This window comes from Salvelinus alpinus, chromosome 24 (genome assembly GCF_045679555.1).
Source record: "Salvelinus alpinus chromosome 24, SLU_Salpinus.1, whole genome shotgun sequence".
NCBI classification, from domain to species: domain Eukaryota; kingdom Metazoa; phylum Chordata; class Actinopteri; order Salmoniformes; family Salmonidae; genus Salvelinus; species Salvelinus alpinus.
The window spans coordinates 28,259,986-28,275,053 of NC_092109.1; the positions used below are offsets into that span (position 1 = coordinate 28,259,986).

The following is a 15,068-nucleotide window of genomic DNA, read 5'->3' on the forward strand; positions in this document are numbered from 1 at the left end:
TACAATGTGCTGCTGTTTCTGCCCCTAGATGGTTTGCAACCATATGTATCTGTCCAGGCAGGATTCATAATGAAATGCATCAGACACGCATCTGAAACCAGCCTCCTCTCAGCCCAAACAGATGTTGTGGGGGGGGCTGGACGTCCCTCTATTTAAGTTGGTACTCCACATAGTTCCTGGGGGGGAGTATGGGAGGTAGGAGAGAAGCAGGGAGAGGAGAGTCGGAGAGCAGGCAGGCAGGCAGCAGTGTAGTGCTTCAGAGAATCCTAACCAAGGGAAGAGAGGCTGAACAGCTGGTCAGAGTTTATCTAACCTGGCTGAATGACTGTGCAGTGAACAGGCAATGCCGCCACAAGTTACCCAGCAACCATGAGAATGAGCAATGATAAAAGAACTGGAAAATCAATTTATTTTGAGAAAGAGAGAGGGAAGGCCATACACTGAAGGAGTTAAGAGTTTGTGGTGCAATAATAATGTTTTTTATTTAACACTTTTCTCAGTGAAACAATCCTCAGCAATAATACCACAAAATGGTGGCCAGTGAAGGGTTTCTACTATCTTGACAGGTGTTAGTTGATAACGCTCCCTAAAATGGATTTGTGACAGGGATGAGTTAGTGGCTGTGTCTTCTTACTGCTTTTGGAGTGCTTGATTAGTTTGTTTATTTGGAAATGAGAACAAAAAGAGACACTGAATTTCCGATCCTATCATTGCGTCGTTATCTATTCATCAATCGTTTGCGCTGCCACGACTTAAATAGACATGGAACTGCTGGGTCTGAGCAGATGCACCTCCCTCATCACTGGGCTGAGGAAAGAGAAACTAATCCATTTTTTAAGTTATGAGATCAAGGGGAAACTGCCCACTTCCATTTCGTCTGTCCTGTTAAAAGATTAATCATGAAATCCATCTGGTCTCCGCCTCTGTGAATTGGAGACACTATTCATTGATTCAACACAACTCTCAAGTACAATTGACTCCCCTATTTTTAGTGGTTGCATGTATAATGTACACTGTGTTGGGGAGAAATGAACTACATGTACAGTGTATACTGAACAAAAATATAAACTCAGCATACAACAATTTCAAAGCTTTTACTGTTACAGTTCATATAAGGAAATCAGTCAACTGAAATAAATTCATTAGGCCCTGATCTATGCATTTCACATGACTGGGAATACAGATATGTTTCTGTTTGTCACAGATAGCTTAAGAAAAAGGTAGGGGTTTGTGGATCAGAAAACGACCATTTGCCTCATGCAGCGTTACACATCTCCTTCACATAGAGTTTTTTTTTTTTTTTTTTTTTTTTTTTTTTAATTTTATCCCCTTTTCTCCCCAATTTTTGTGGTATCCAATCGCTAGTAATTACTATCTTGTCTCATCGCTACAACTCCCGTACGGGCTCGGGAGAGACGAAGGTCGAAAGTCATGCGTCCTCCGAAGCACAACCCAACCTAGCCGCACTGCTTCTTAACACAGTGCGCCTCCAACCCGGAAGCCAGCCGCACCAATGTGTCGGAGGAAACACCGTGCACCCGCCCCCTCGGTTAGCGCGCACTGCGCCCGGCCCGCCACAGGAGTCGCTGGAGCGCGATGAGACAAGGATATCCCTACCGGCCAAACCCTCCCTAACCCGGACGACGCTAAGCCAATTGTGCGTCGCCCCACGGACCTCCCGGTCGCGGCCGGCTGCGACAGAGCCTGGGCGCGAACCCAGACTCTGGTGGCGCAGCATAGCACTGCGATGCAGTGCTCTAGACCACTGCGCCACCCGGGAGGCCTCCTTCACATAGAGTTGATCAGGCTGTTGACTGTGGCCTGTGGAATGTTGTCCCACTCTTCTTCAATGGCTGTGTGAAGTTGATGGATATTGTCGGGAACTGGAACACGCTGTCTTACACGTCGATCCAGAGCATCCAAAACATGCTAAATGGGTGACATGTCTGGTTGTCTAGGTCTTAGTAAGGAACTCTCCTCACATGGTCTGCAGAGTCTGCAGGCCATGGAAGAACTGACGTTTTCAGCTTCCAGGAATTGCGTACAGATCCTTGCGACATGGGGTTGTGTATTATTATGCTGAAACATGAGGTGATGGTGTCGGATGAATGGCACGACAAGGGCTCGCCCACACGACGCCATACACATGGTCTGCGGTTGTGAGGCCGGTTGGATGTACTCTAATGCCAAATTCTATAAAACAACGTTGGAGGCGATTTATGGTAGAGAAATTAACATTCAAATTCCTGCAGTCAGCATGCCAATTGCACACTCCCTCAAAACTCTGTGGCCTTGTGTGTTGTGTGCACATTTTAGAGTGGTCTTTTATTGTCCCTAGCACAAGGTGCACCTGTGTAATGATCATGCTGTTTAATCAGCTTCTTGATATGCAGTGTTGGGGAGTAACGAATTACATGTAATCCGTTACATGTAAGGGATTACAAAAAACAGTAACTGTAATCTGTTACGTTACCAGCTAAAATATTGTAATCAGATTACAGATACTTTTGAAAAAGTAGATGATTACTTTGAGGATTACTTTTAAATTCCAAAAGGATGTTTGTGTGAAAAAAACGTTGTCACTTCTCTGTTTTCTAAATGACATTCAAATCAGCATTGAAAAACGGTGCAAGTTTAATTAAGGTGGTTCCACCTGAGCGAGTCTGACCACAAGTCAGAGACCAGTATGATGACACACCAAATTTGTTTGATAGATCATGGGAAAGGGCAGGAATAGGCTTTTGTAGGCTACAGTCCAAGCTATGTCTTCCAATGGTGCAACTGCTGTCGGAATCCAAAGATGATCCAACTTGAATAAATGCTTGGAGGATGACAGCAGGATGACAGCAGTGGTGTAGTCTACAGCGATACGGATATTACTTATTATTGATATCTACATAGCGCAATGATGTGAATCACACTGCTGCTCTCTCATTTAGCTATTTGCGCCTTACGGATTGTGGTTGTTGTGGATGGCTGTTCACAAATCTAAATGTGTATTTGAACCGAATAATGGTTGAATTCAAGAAGTTTAAGCTGCCTATCAATCATTGTTTTTGAAACCGGTGAAAAATGCGCTCGTGCAACATCTGCATAGTGCGGATCCCAGCCTATAGAATAAAAGTGGTGCTTTTATTGCTCAATCTAATTCATGATGATAAAAAAATACATCCATAGGCCTAATGCTCAAACTCGCAAACTTTTGATAGACTTAAAGGGACAATCTGTAGTTGCTACATCCATTTTTGGACTTATAAATTATATATATTAATGTAAATAATGTATTTAGTAGAAAGTGATTGGTTTCAAGAAGCCTACATAACCAACTCATAAAGTAAAATGTAACATCCTGTCACGAATCACGCCGAGGATGGTGCCTCTTCCTGTTCGGGCGGCGCTCGGCGGTCGTCGTCACCGGCCTACTAGCTGCCATCGATTTCTTTTCTTTTTGTTTCTGTTAGTTTGGGCTGATTGGGTGCACCTGTTTTGAGTTTAGTTTTGTGGGTAGGCTATTTAAGGGAAGTCAGCCCGCTGGGTTTTGTGCGGGCTTGTTTATCTGTTATTTGGTGTTGGATTTGTATGTATGGATTTATTATTTTTTCCGGACAGTTTAGTCCTATGTTCTTGGACTCGTGTTTCATGCGCCCGTGTGTTTTGGGCATGATCGTTTTCCTGTCTACTGGAAAAATAAATCCACGTTCTTGTATCCCTGCTCTCTGCGTTTGACTCCTCCACCCAGTACTCCTAGCAGCTCTGACACATCCGTAAATGGCCAGCTTGTCCTGATCGTCAAAGGGAGAGAGAGAGGACCAAGGCGCAGCGCGTGAAAAATACATCTTCTTTAATGAAGGAAAAAACAACCACTTACAAAATGAACAAAACAAACGTGAAGCTAAACTGAACTAAGTGCAACATAGAACATACATAGACAACTACCCACACAAGCCTACTGCCTATGGGTGCCTTAAATATGGCTCCCAATCAGAGACAATGAATGACAGCTGTCTCTGATTGAGAACCAATCCAGGCAGCCATAGACATAACTAGACAACTATACTCTACTCTGCCCCATACACATACAACATCCCATAGACTAGACAAAACACACAAAAACAACCCACCCCAACTCACGCCCTGACCAACTAAATAAATAAAAGAAAAAGGAACAATAGGTCAGGAACGTGACACAGCTATGTAAACTTTAACATTGATTTATCCTGCAATAGATATCGTTCAATTGGTAACATACATTTTTGTCTTCTTCTAATGCCTCTTAAAGGGAAAGTAATTTAAAAGTAACTGCATATAATCAGATTAGGTTACTGAGTTTAGGTAATCCAAAAATTATGTTAATGATTACAATTTTGGACAGGTAAGTAGTAACTGTAACTGTAATTACATTTAGAAAGTAACCTACCCAACCCTGTTGAAATGCTACACCTGTCAGGTGGTTGGAGCAAAGGAGAAATGCTCACTAACAGGGATGTAAACAAATTTGTGCACAACATTTGAGAGAAATAAGCTTTATGTGCACATGGAACATTTCTGGGATCTTTTATTTAATCTCATCAAACATGGGACCAACACTTTACATGTTGGGCTTATATTTTTGTTCAGTGTAGTTCAACTAGTAATTTATCTAGAATTTCGGTTGGTGGTAGTTTAACTAAATCCAATTCATGGTAGTGTTTTCAGTAGGTCATTACGTTTTTTGCCATGTAGCAGTATAACTAACTCCTGGAGCTACACACTACTTTTTTGGCTAAAATAAAATAAAATATGGGTGAAGTATCAGGATAAGGTAAGACCCAGATGCAGACTGTGTCGATGTAACAATGTATATCACAGCAACAGAGGCAAAGGTACAGGACGGCAGGCAGGGTCAGGTCAGGCAGAGGTCGGAAATCCAGATGGGGCAAAGGTACAGGACGGCAGGCAGGCTCAGGTTCAGGGGCAGGCAGAGTGGTCAGGCGGGTGGTTTCAGGGTCAGGACAGGCAAGGGCCAAAAACCAGGAGGGCGAGAAAAAGAGAGGCTGGGAAAAGACAGGAGCTGACAGGACAAACGCTGGTAAGCTTGACAAACCAGACGAACTGGCAACAGACAAACAGAAAACACAGGTATAAGTACACAGGGGATAATTGGGAAGATGTGCGACACCTGGAGCGGGGTGGAGACAAGCACAAAGACAAGTGAAACAGATCAGGGCGTGACAGTGAAGCAGGCAAGAATTTACTCGATTTTTCGGCATCAGACCTGCCATCAGACCTGTTTTCACTTGAAACATTGTTTTTGTGTTTATAGGCTAAATTACACATTCTTTCAACATCTGACTCCAGAGTGATCTGTTCTTGCAATTTGTAGTCTATTACATTTCAGATTTAGATATGATAATCTATCACAAAGTAGTGTCGTGACGTTGTATTAGTTAATGTGGCGACTGTTGCTCATCGAATGATTACAAGTTTCTAATTACGTGATTAACTGAATCAAGCAATTATTAACTCATTAACCTGGGACACCATGGGAAAACTAGTTTTTATTGAGTTTCTATTTCCCAAATTAACTCAAAGAATATCAGAATATCGATTTTACCACAGCCACTAATTAACCAGTTGCCTCTAACAGTCTCGTTCTGAACGTCGTATAGCCCGGGATTCTGCACGGACCCGGGTCTCACTAATGAATTCGCACCACACCAATCTTAGTTGAATGTTTATTTACTAAAGAGCTAAAATGATGATAAAAGATACACATACACAAAAACACATTCTAGGCTATTGATTAGAACTTAGTATAACGGGCCAACACACTAGGGCGCGTGTTACCCAAAATGGGAATTTAAAAGAGAGAGAAAGAGAGAAAGTACACAAGAGGAATATACATTTGGGTGAAATTGTCAGCTATGCTCATTCTAACCCTAGCCTTGCCCCAAACTGCCGCTGTTATGAGTCAGAATATAATGATGTAATTACTTGTGGAAGGTCTCCGTGGATTTTCCCGCGTGGACCGTTCAAGCTGCTCAATGACGCACTTCTCCTGCGCACCTCTCTAGGTGTCCTCACGATGTCAGTGTCCTTTGGCTTACTGGCCTGTTCCTTTGTCCTGGCTCTGGAAGGTATCTTCGGAGGACAGATAGCTCTGTAGCTCAGAGCTCACAGCGTAAAGATGAAAGAGTGTAGATACCACGATTCGATGGGGAGTGGAGGCTAGGTGGTTCGGCTTGAATTCACCCGCTTAGACACCGCTACTCATCCATAGCTTGGGTAGAAAAAGATTTCTTTGTCTTCACACTTGTTGCGTTTTGGGTTCGTTGACCTTTTAGACCTTTGGCTGCAGCTCGGGTCCCTTAGTCTAATCTGTTAATTCTGCACTCACAGGTTTTATACCCTCGGGTCAGAAGTGGGCGTAACCGCCTTCAGGGCAATTCTCTGGACGTACCAAGTTTAAGGGGCAAGGTATAGATTTTACTCAAATCCAATTGTAGACAACTAACTTCACATTTCATCTTTACCGAAACATTCTCTTTGATTTGGACATTTTCCACACAACGTACAATGTATAAACATCAAGCATATACGAAGAAAACTCTTAATGTTACAATGTTTTCATAATAACGTCATCTATTAACCTTTAATAACAAAACAAAAATGACATACATTTTCATATTCCATCTATCGTCATGACCACCATTGTAGTTGACGGAAACTATTGTTCCAAAGTCCCTTTATTGCATGTTTACAGTTCTGAGGCTGGTCCTCCATAGTGAGAGGGACAAAGGAATGTGGTCTGTGGTCTCAGAATTACCATGGGTGTGAGGGGTCATAAAACCCCCACATCTTCAGACCACTAGATCTCTCCTCCTCTGTTGGGGTTGAGAGATAATCTGTAGGGTTGTGGTCTCCTGTAACCTGACCTGATCAGGACAGTCATGGCAGTAGTTTGGATATAATGAACTACTCTTTCAAATTAACTTTAGTTAAGTAAACTGTATCTTTCCTAAGGGTAGCTTTGGTGTTGTTTAACTTCTTCCACTGTGAAGGCATTGGTAGCTTGGTAAACTATATTTTCAGAGTAGCTTCCCCAACACTGAGTGTACAGTGTAAGGCTAGGAAACAAAAATCCAATGTTGATTCTGAATAAAGGTTATTGAAGATTGTCTTGAGATGCAATTGTCGTTGTTGATCATTGTTACTGTGTCGTTACAGCATTGCTCTTTCTGAATGAAAAGAATGTGTTGAACACAAAACAGTGTGCCAAGCACTATGTCCAGGGAGTCACTGAATCTAAAATCAAAAGCAGATTGTGAGTGTGACTAGTAAGTGGATTAAAAAAACACTTTTACAGATGGGAGGAATGCAGTTCTGTTTTAACCAATAACTGTCAGCTTTTGTTGTTCCAATGCTTGTCACCATCCAATATGTTTCAATGAATTTGGTTGATTGTTGTTGTTGGTCACTAGTGTTGGACACAAGTATAACTCTAGGGTTGCATTTACACAGGCAGCCCAATTCTGACATATTTTATGACTAATTGGGCAAAAGATCAAAATTGGGATGCATGTGCAGCCTTAGACACCTAATTTTGTGTCCAGCCATGCAGCTCTATTCTACATTGTAATCTGTTCTTAGAGAGGGTATCACACATTTGATTGTGTAAAATAATATGTAAATATAATCAGGCATGAATTGTTCAAGTAATGATGTTTCCTCATTAAGGCTACAGTGACTGTTGTGATAAATGGGCCATACTGTACTTACAATGCATTTTATCACAGCCTGGCCTAAGAGCCATACAAAACATACAAACATTCTGAGCACCTCCAAGACGTATGATACCTACTAATGGTCTAGTTACTTTAGACAGAATTTAAAGTAAGGAGTTGGTCGGGGAGGATGGGTTGATGTTATCCGTGACCGTCTAGCAATCCAAAGGTTGCTAGTTAGAGTTGCGTCAGGGACAACTGTAGCATTTTAGTTAACCCTTCCTCTGACCCTTATTCTAAACGTAACCCATTTTACTTAACCTTTTACATCAATTATTTGTTGTTTGCTCCCTTAACCGCCAAGGTAAATTCTCCCTGTAATTCTCCTTTGTTGTTACACCGCAATAAGTAACCTGCTCTCATGGAAAGATATATAATACTACACATCCTCCAATGTAAAATGTAAAATAAGGTACCATTCGTATTATATTGTACAACTGGGTAAGATGTATGACACTATACATCCTATAATTTGTGTGATATTGCACCGGTATTCCATTCATAATGTAACCTAATGTAATGTAATATATCATACTAAATGGAGTGTCACAGATTTACTTACAGAATAATACAAATTGCCCTGAGACCAAAAGCATTCCCATGTTCTCCCAGTTTGAGCCCACACAGTACCATTATTGAGCGGGGAAACTGGAGCCAAGTGCACACGTTCAATATCTCTAGTATATCAACCTGCTACTGGTTAAACAAATGAATGCCCTCTGCACTGTACTTGAATTATGTACAGAGCATGTGTCAAACATGCTCTCTCTCCCCAGCATCTCCTTTTACATTGCCTCCCTCAGATCATTACCTTGTGACTCACCCTAATCAGACTGATTAATAGGGTAAAGATACTGAAAAACCAATCTAAATTCAAGATGATGATGATGTTGTAATTCTCTTCACAATCACAAGTACTGATGTCAATGTTGTTGTGTTATGTTCACCACTGATTGGTTAGTGTAGCATCCATGATTCGGATCATCGATTACACTGTCTTTTTTGTTTGCATGTTGTTATGGGAAATCACTAGGTGATTTGGTTGTCCCATTTCTATTGTATCAGTGACGTGACTCATTCAGATAAACATCAGCCTCAACTGAGAACAAGTGTTTGCTCTGCCCTTTTAAAACAGAACATTTGGCGAACGAGGATGGCTGAATGTATTTCTGCAATATCTCTACCGCCATCGGAGCCGTTCTTACCTCACGCGGGTGAACCAAAAATCCCATGGGACAGGTGGAAGTTGTCGTTCGCGACCATAGAGAATGGCCACTAGAGGCCTCTAGAGGCCAAAAAGCCGTATTAGTGTAGCACTTGGGGATGTGTGAAACTTACTCCTCAAATCAAATCCAATTTTATAAGTCACATGCGCCAAATACAACAGGTGTAGTAGACCTTACAGTGAAATGCTTACTTGCGAGCCCCTAAGCAACAATGCAGTTTTAAAAAAATTACTTAAAAAAAAAAAAATGCGAATAAGAATAAGAAATAAAAGTAAGAAGTAATTAAAGAGCAGCAGTAAAATGACAATAGCGAGACTATATACAGGGGGGTACCGGTACAGAGTCAATGTGCGGGAGCACTGCTTGGTCGAGGTAATTGAAGTAATATGTACATGTAGGTAGAGTTATTAAAGTGACTATGCATAGATGATAACAACAGAGAGTAGCAGCAGTGTAAAAGGGGGGGAAATGCAAATTATCTGGGTAGCCATTTGATTAGATGTTCAGGAGTCTTATGGCTTGGGGGTAGAAGCTGTTTAGAAGCCTCTTGAACCTAGACTTGGCGCTCCGGTATTGCTTGTCGTGCGGTAGCAGAGAGAACAGTCTATGACTAGGGTGGCTGGAGTCTTTGACAATATTTAGGGTCTCCCTCTGACACCGCCTGGTGTAGAGGTCCTGGATGGCAGGAAGCTTTGCCCCAGTGATGTACTGGGCCATACACCCTTTCGATCATAGGCCGAGCAGTTGCCATACCAGGCAGTGACGCAACCAGTCAGGATGCTCTCGATGTTGCAGCTGCAGAACCTTTTGAGGATCTCAGGACCAATGCCAAATCTTTTCAATCTCCTGAGGGGGAATAGGTTTTGCCGTGCCCTCTTCACGACTGTCTTGGTGTGCTTGGACCATGTTAGTTTGTTGGTGATGTGGACATCAAGGAACTTGAAGCTCTCAACCTGCTCCACTACAGCCCCGTCGATGAGAATGGGGGTGTGCTTGGTCCTCTTTTTCCTGTAGTCCACAATCATCTCCTTTGTCTTGCCAGTTGGTCAGTGCATGCTCACAGTACACGTCCTGGTAATCCGTCTGGCCCTGTGGTCTTGTGAATGTTGACCTGTTTAAAGGTCTTACTCACATTGGCTGCGGAGAGCGTGATCACACAGTCTTCCGGAATAGCTGGATATCTCATGCATGTTTCAGTGTTATTTGCCTCGAAGCGAGCATAGAAGTTGTTTAACTCGTCTGGTAGGCTTGTGTCACTGGGCATCTCTCGGCTGTACTTCCCTTTGTAGTCTGTAATGGTTTGAAGCCCTGCCACATCCGACGAGTGTCAGAGCCGGTGTAGTACGATTCGACCTTAGTCCTGTATTGACACTTTGCCTGTTTGATGGTTCGTCGGAGCGCATAGAGGAATTTCTTATAATCTTCCGGGTTAGAGTCCCGCTCCTTGAAAGCGGCAGCTCTAGCCTTTAGCTCAGTGCGAATGTTGCCTGTAATCCTGTAATCTTCCGCGTAGGTCATCGATTTTATTTTCCAAAGATTGCACGTTTGCTAGCAGAATGGAAGGCAGTGGGGGTTTATTCAATCGCCTACGAATTCTCAGAAGGCAGCCCTCCCTCCGGCCCCTTTTTCTACGCCTTCTCTTCACGCAAATTACGGGGATCTGGGCCTCTTCCCAGAAAAACAGTACGTATGTCTTTCATGTCGAGCTCGTTGGACTCGTTAAAGGAAAAAAAGTACTCTGCCAGTCCGTGGTGAGTAATTGCAGTTCTGATGTCCAGAAGTTATTTTCGATCTTAAGAGACGATAACAGCAACATTATGTACAAAATAAGTTTAAAAAATAAGTTACAAACAACGCAAAGAAAAAATGTATTAAAAAATTGGATAGTAAAACATCAGCCTTCTTCTCCGGCGCCAACTTACACTCATCCTTGAGTGTACCGCTTGCGTCATCTCATTAGCTAGATTTTGAGGTGGCGCAATTGGCTAAGACGCTTGAGGGAGGACAATCACGTATGTTTGTGAGGCAGAAGGCCGAGTTCGCACCAAGTATGGGCCGAATCGTGAGGAAGTGGTACTCACTAAGCAATCAGCGTGACATCCTTTACAATCGATTGGCAAACGTATTCCAAATTGAGAAATCATGTGACTAAACTGAATTCGATAAGAAGAAACTACATAATGAAACAAAGAATATGACATAAAGATGATAGTAAAAAGCTTTGGAGCACCTTAAATTACATTTTGGGAAAAAAGGCAAACTCAGCTCCATCATTCATTGAATCAGATGGCTCATTCATCACAAAACCAACTGATATTGCCAAATACTTTAATGATTGTTTCCTTGGCAAGATTAGCAAACTTAGGCATGACATGCCAGCAACAAACGCTGACACTACACATCCATGTATATCTGACCAAATTATGAAAGACAAGCATTGTAATTTTGAATTCCGTAAAGTGAGTGTGGAAGAGGTGAAACAATTATTGTTGTCTATCAACAATGACAAGCCACCGGGGTCTGACAACTTGTTTGGAAAATTACTGAGGATAATACCGCCCGATATTGCCAGTCCTATTTGCGATATTTTCAATTTAAAGCCTACTAGAAAGTGTGTGTCCCCAGGCTTGGACAGAAGCAAAAGTCATTCCACTAACTAAGAATAGTAAAGCCCCCTTTACTGGCTCAAATAGCCGACCAATCAGCCTGTTACCAACCCTTGGTAAACTTTTGGAAAAAATTGTGTTTGACCAGATATTTGACAGTAAACAAATTGACAACAAACTTTCAGCACGCTTATAGGGAAGGACACTTAACAGGCACAGCACTTAAACAAATGACTGATGATTGGCTGAGAGAAATTGATGATGAAAAGATGTGGGAGCTGTTTTGTTAGACTTCAGTGCGGCTTTTAACATTATCGATCATAGTCTTCTGCTGGAAAAACGTATGTGTTATGGCTTTACACCCCCTGACTACTTCAAAATGGAGATGCTATAATGGCACAGACAGAAAGATGAGTCCTCTATCTATCTCTATGTTAACGATGTACATGATAACTATTGGCCTGGATGTGGTTAGCCCTGAGAGGGAAAGGGCCATTCTTCTCCACTGTCTCGGCGCCGAGTGCCTGTGCATCTTCCAAACACTAGGGGAAGTGTACACATATGGTAGAGCTGTTGAATTTTGGATGGCCTTTCACTAAGAAACAGGCTGCATTTTTGGAAGTGAGCACAGCGCACGGGTGGGTCAGTGACAGTGCGTCACAGCTCTTATAAGGGCTAGCGCGGTCATGTCAGTTTGGATATCTTAAGGATTAAATGATCAGGGAACAGTTAATTGAAAGAAGCTCAAGCTCACTTGTGCGGGAGAGAATTCTCCTTGAAGATGACAATCTGACATTAGCAAAAGCTGTAGCCGTAGCTTCCCAAGTGGAATCAGCAGCTCACTGTGCAGCTAAGATATCTGAGACACAGACACATGCTTCCAGTGTTGTTCAAGCTGTGCAGCAGTCTTGGGGCTCAGACTGTAGCTGTCACTCAGACAGTGACATGAGTGCCTCCTCACTGAGCACATACTGGTTGATTCAAAAGTTGTTTCCACGTCATTTCGACGAAATTACATTGAACCAGCATGGAATAGAAGTTGATTTACCGTCTGTGCCCAGTGTGTCAGTTCAGTTGATGTGACCCCAGATGCGTCAACGGTGTGCCAACTGCGGTTCCAATAGACACAATGTACATGCCCCTGACTGCCCGCTCGTGGAAAGACATGTAGACGATGTCAGCAACCAAACTACTTTACAAAGTGGTGTAGGTCAGCTCCAGCCCAGGACCCTATGCAGCAACGCTCATCCCCCATGGACAAACCCCCTGCTGTTATTCACACTGTTGGTTCACACCCGGACGGGGTCACGCCCCCTTCTGTCACTCACACTGTTGGCTCAAACCCAGCTGGGTTTCCCACTTGTGCTGTATACCTGCATTCCTCTCCTCTAGAAACAGGAGCAGAAGGGTGAAATTAATCAAATCAAATAAAAATGTATTTGTTACATGCCAAATACAACTGGTGTAGACTTTACCTTGAAATTCTTGCTTACGAGCTCTTCCCAACAATGCAGAGTAAAAAAATATATAATATTAGTAACACGAGAAATAAAATAAAATACACAAGAATGGAGCTATTTGAGGTATTTGATGTAGTATAAGAATACAGGTTAAAATGACTGGGCATCACAACAGATAATAATTAGAGTAAAATAAATAACAAAGCAGCAGCAACTGATGAGTGCAAAAGTGTGTGTGTGTGTGTGTGTGTGTGTGTGTGTGTGTGTGTGTGTGTGTGTGTGTGTGTGTGTGTGTGTGTGTGTGTGTGTGTGTGTGTGTGTGTGTGTGTGTGTGTGTGTGCCATCGGAAAGTATGCAGACCCCTTGACTTTTTTCACATTTTGTTACATTACAGCCTTATTCTAAATGTGATTAAATAGTTTTTTTCCCTCATCAATCTACACACAATAGCCTATAATGACAAAGCATGTTTTTTTTAAATATATTTCAGTCTTCTGTATTTGTATTTATTATGGATCCCCATTAGCTGCTGCCAAGGCAACAGTTACTCTTCCTGGGGTTCAGCAAAATTAAGGCAGTAATACCATTTTAAAAACATTACAATACATTCACAACAGATTTCACAACATATTAAGTGTGTGCCCTCAGGCAACTACTCCAGTACCACATACAGTTGAAGTCGGAAGTTTACATACAGTACACTTAGGTTCGAGTCATTAAAACTCCACAAATGTCTTGTTGACAAACTATAGTTTTGGCAAGTCGGTTAGGACATCTACTTTGTGTGTGACTCAAGTATTTTTTCCAACAATTGTTTACAGACAGATTATTTCACTTATAATTCACTGTATCACAATTCCAGTGGGTCAGAAGTTTACATACACTAAATTGACTGTGCCTTTAAACAGCTTGGAAAATTCCAGAAAATGATTTCATGGCTTTAGAAGCTTCTGATAGGCTAATTGACATCATTTGAGTTAATTGGAGGTGTACCAGTGGATGTATTTCAGGGCATACCTTCAAACTCAGTGCCTCTTTGCTTGACATCACAGGAAAATCAAAAGAACTCAGCCAAGACCTCAGAAAAAAATTGTAGACCTCCGCAAGTCTGGTTCATCCTTCGGAAGAATTTCCAAAAGCCTGAAGGTACCACGTACTGTACAAACAATAGTACGCAAGTATAAACACCATGAGACCAAGCAGCCGTCATACCACTCAGGAAGGAGACGTGTTCTGTCTCCTAGAGATGAACGTATTGTGGTGCGAAAAGTGCAAATCAATTCCAGAACAACAGCAAAGGACCTTGTGAAGATGCTGGAGGAAACAGGTACAAAAGTATCTATATCCACAGTAAAACGAGTCGACATAACCTGAAAGGCCGCTCAGCAAGGAAGAAGCCACCGCTCCAAAACCGCCATAAAAGAGCCAGACTACGGTTTGTAACTGCACATGGGGACAAAGATTGTACTTTTTGGAGAAATGTTCTCTGGTCTGATGAAACAAAAATATAACTGTTTGGCCATAATGACTATCGTTATGTTTGGAGGAAAAAGGGGTAGGCTTGCAAGCCGAAGAACACCATCCCAATCGTGAAGCACGGGGGTGGCAGCATCATGTTGTGGGGGTGCTTTGCTGCAGGAGGGACTGGTGCACTTCACAAAATAGATGGCATCATGTGTCAGGAAAATTATGTGGATATATTGAAGCAACATCTCAAGACATCAGTCAGGAAGTTAAAGCTTGGTCGCAAATGGGTCTTCCAAATGGACAATGACCTCAAGCATACTTCCAAAGTTGTGGCAAAATGGCTTAAGGACAACAAAGTTAAGGTATTGGAGTGGCTATCACAAATCCCTGACCTTAATCCTATAGAAAATTTGTGGGCAGAACTGAAAAAGCGTGTGCGAGCAAGGAGGCCTACAAACCTGACTCAGTTGCACCAGCTCTGTCAGGAGGAATGGGCCAAAATTCACCTAATTTATTGTGTGAAGCTTGTGGAAGGCTACCCGAAAC

At 42.3% G+C, this 15,068-nt stretch overlaps 1 protein-coding gene and 1 long non-coding RNA gene across 2 annotated transcripts in view; one reads left to right on the plus strand and one right to left on the minus strand.

The window, feature by feature from the left end:
• LOC139552534 (uncharacterized) overlaps window positions 1-15,068 on the plus strand; it is a 387,539-nt gene that overhangs the window by 258,503 nt on the left and 113,968 nt on the right. The window lies entirely within an intron of this gene.
• LOC139552537 (uncharacterized) lies at window positions 3,825-6,450 on the minus strand. Its single transcript, XR_011670444.1, has 2 exons — window positions 5,974-6,450; window positions 3,825-5,158 (listed from the first exon to the last, which is right to left on the minus strand). It is a non-coding gene; the product is annotated as an uncharacterized lncRNA (long non-coding RNA).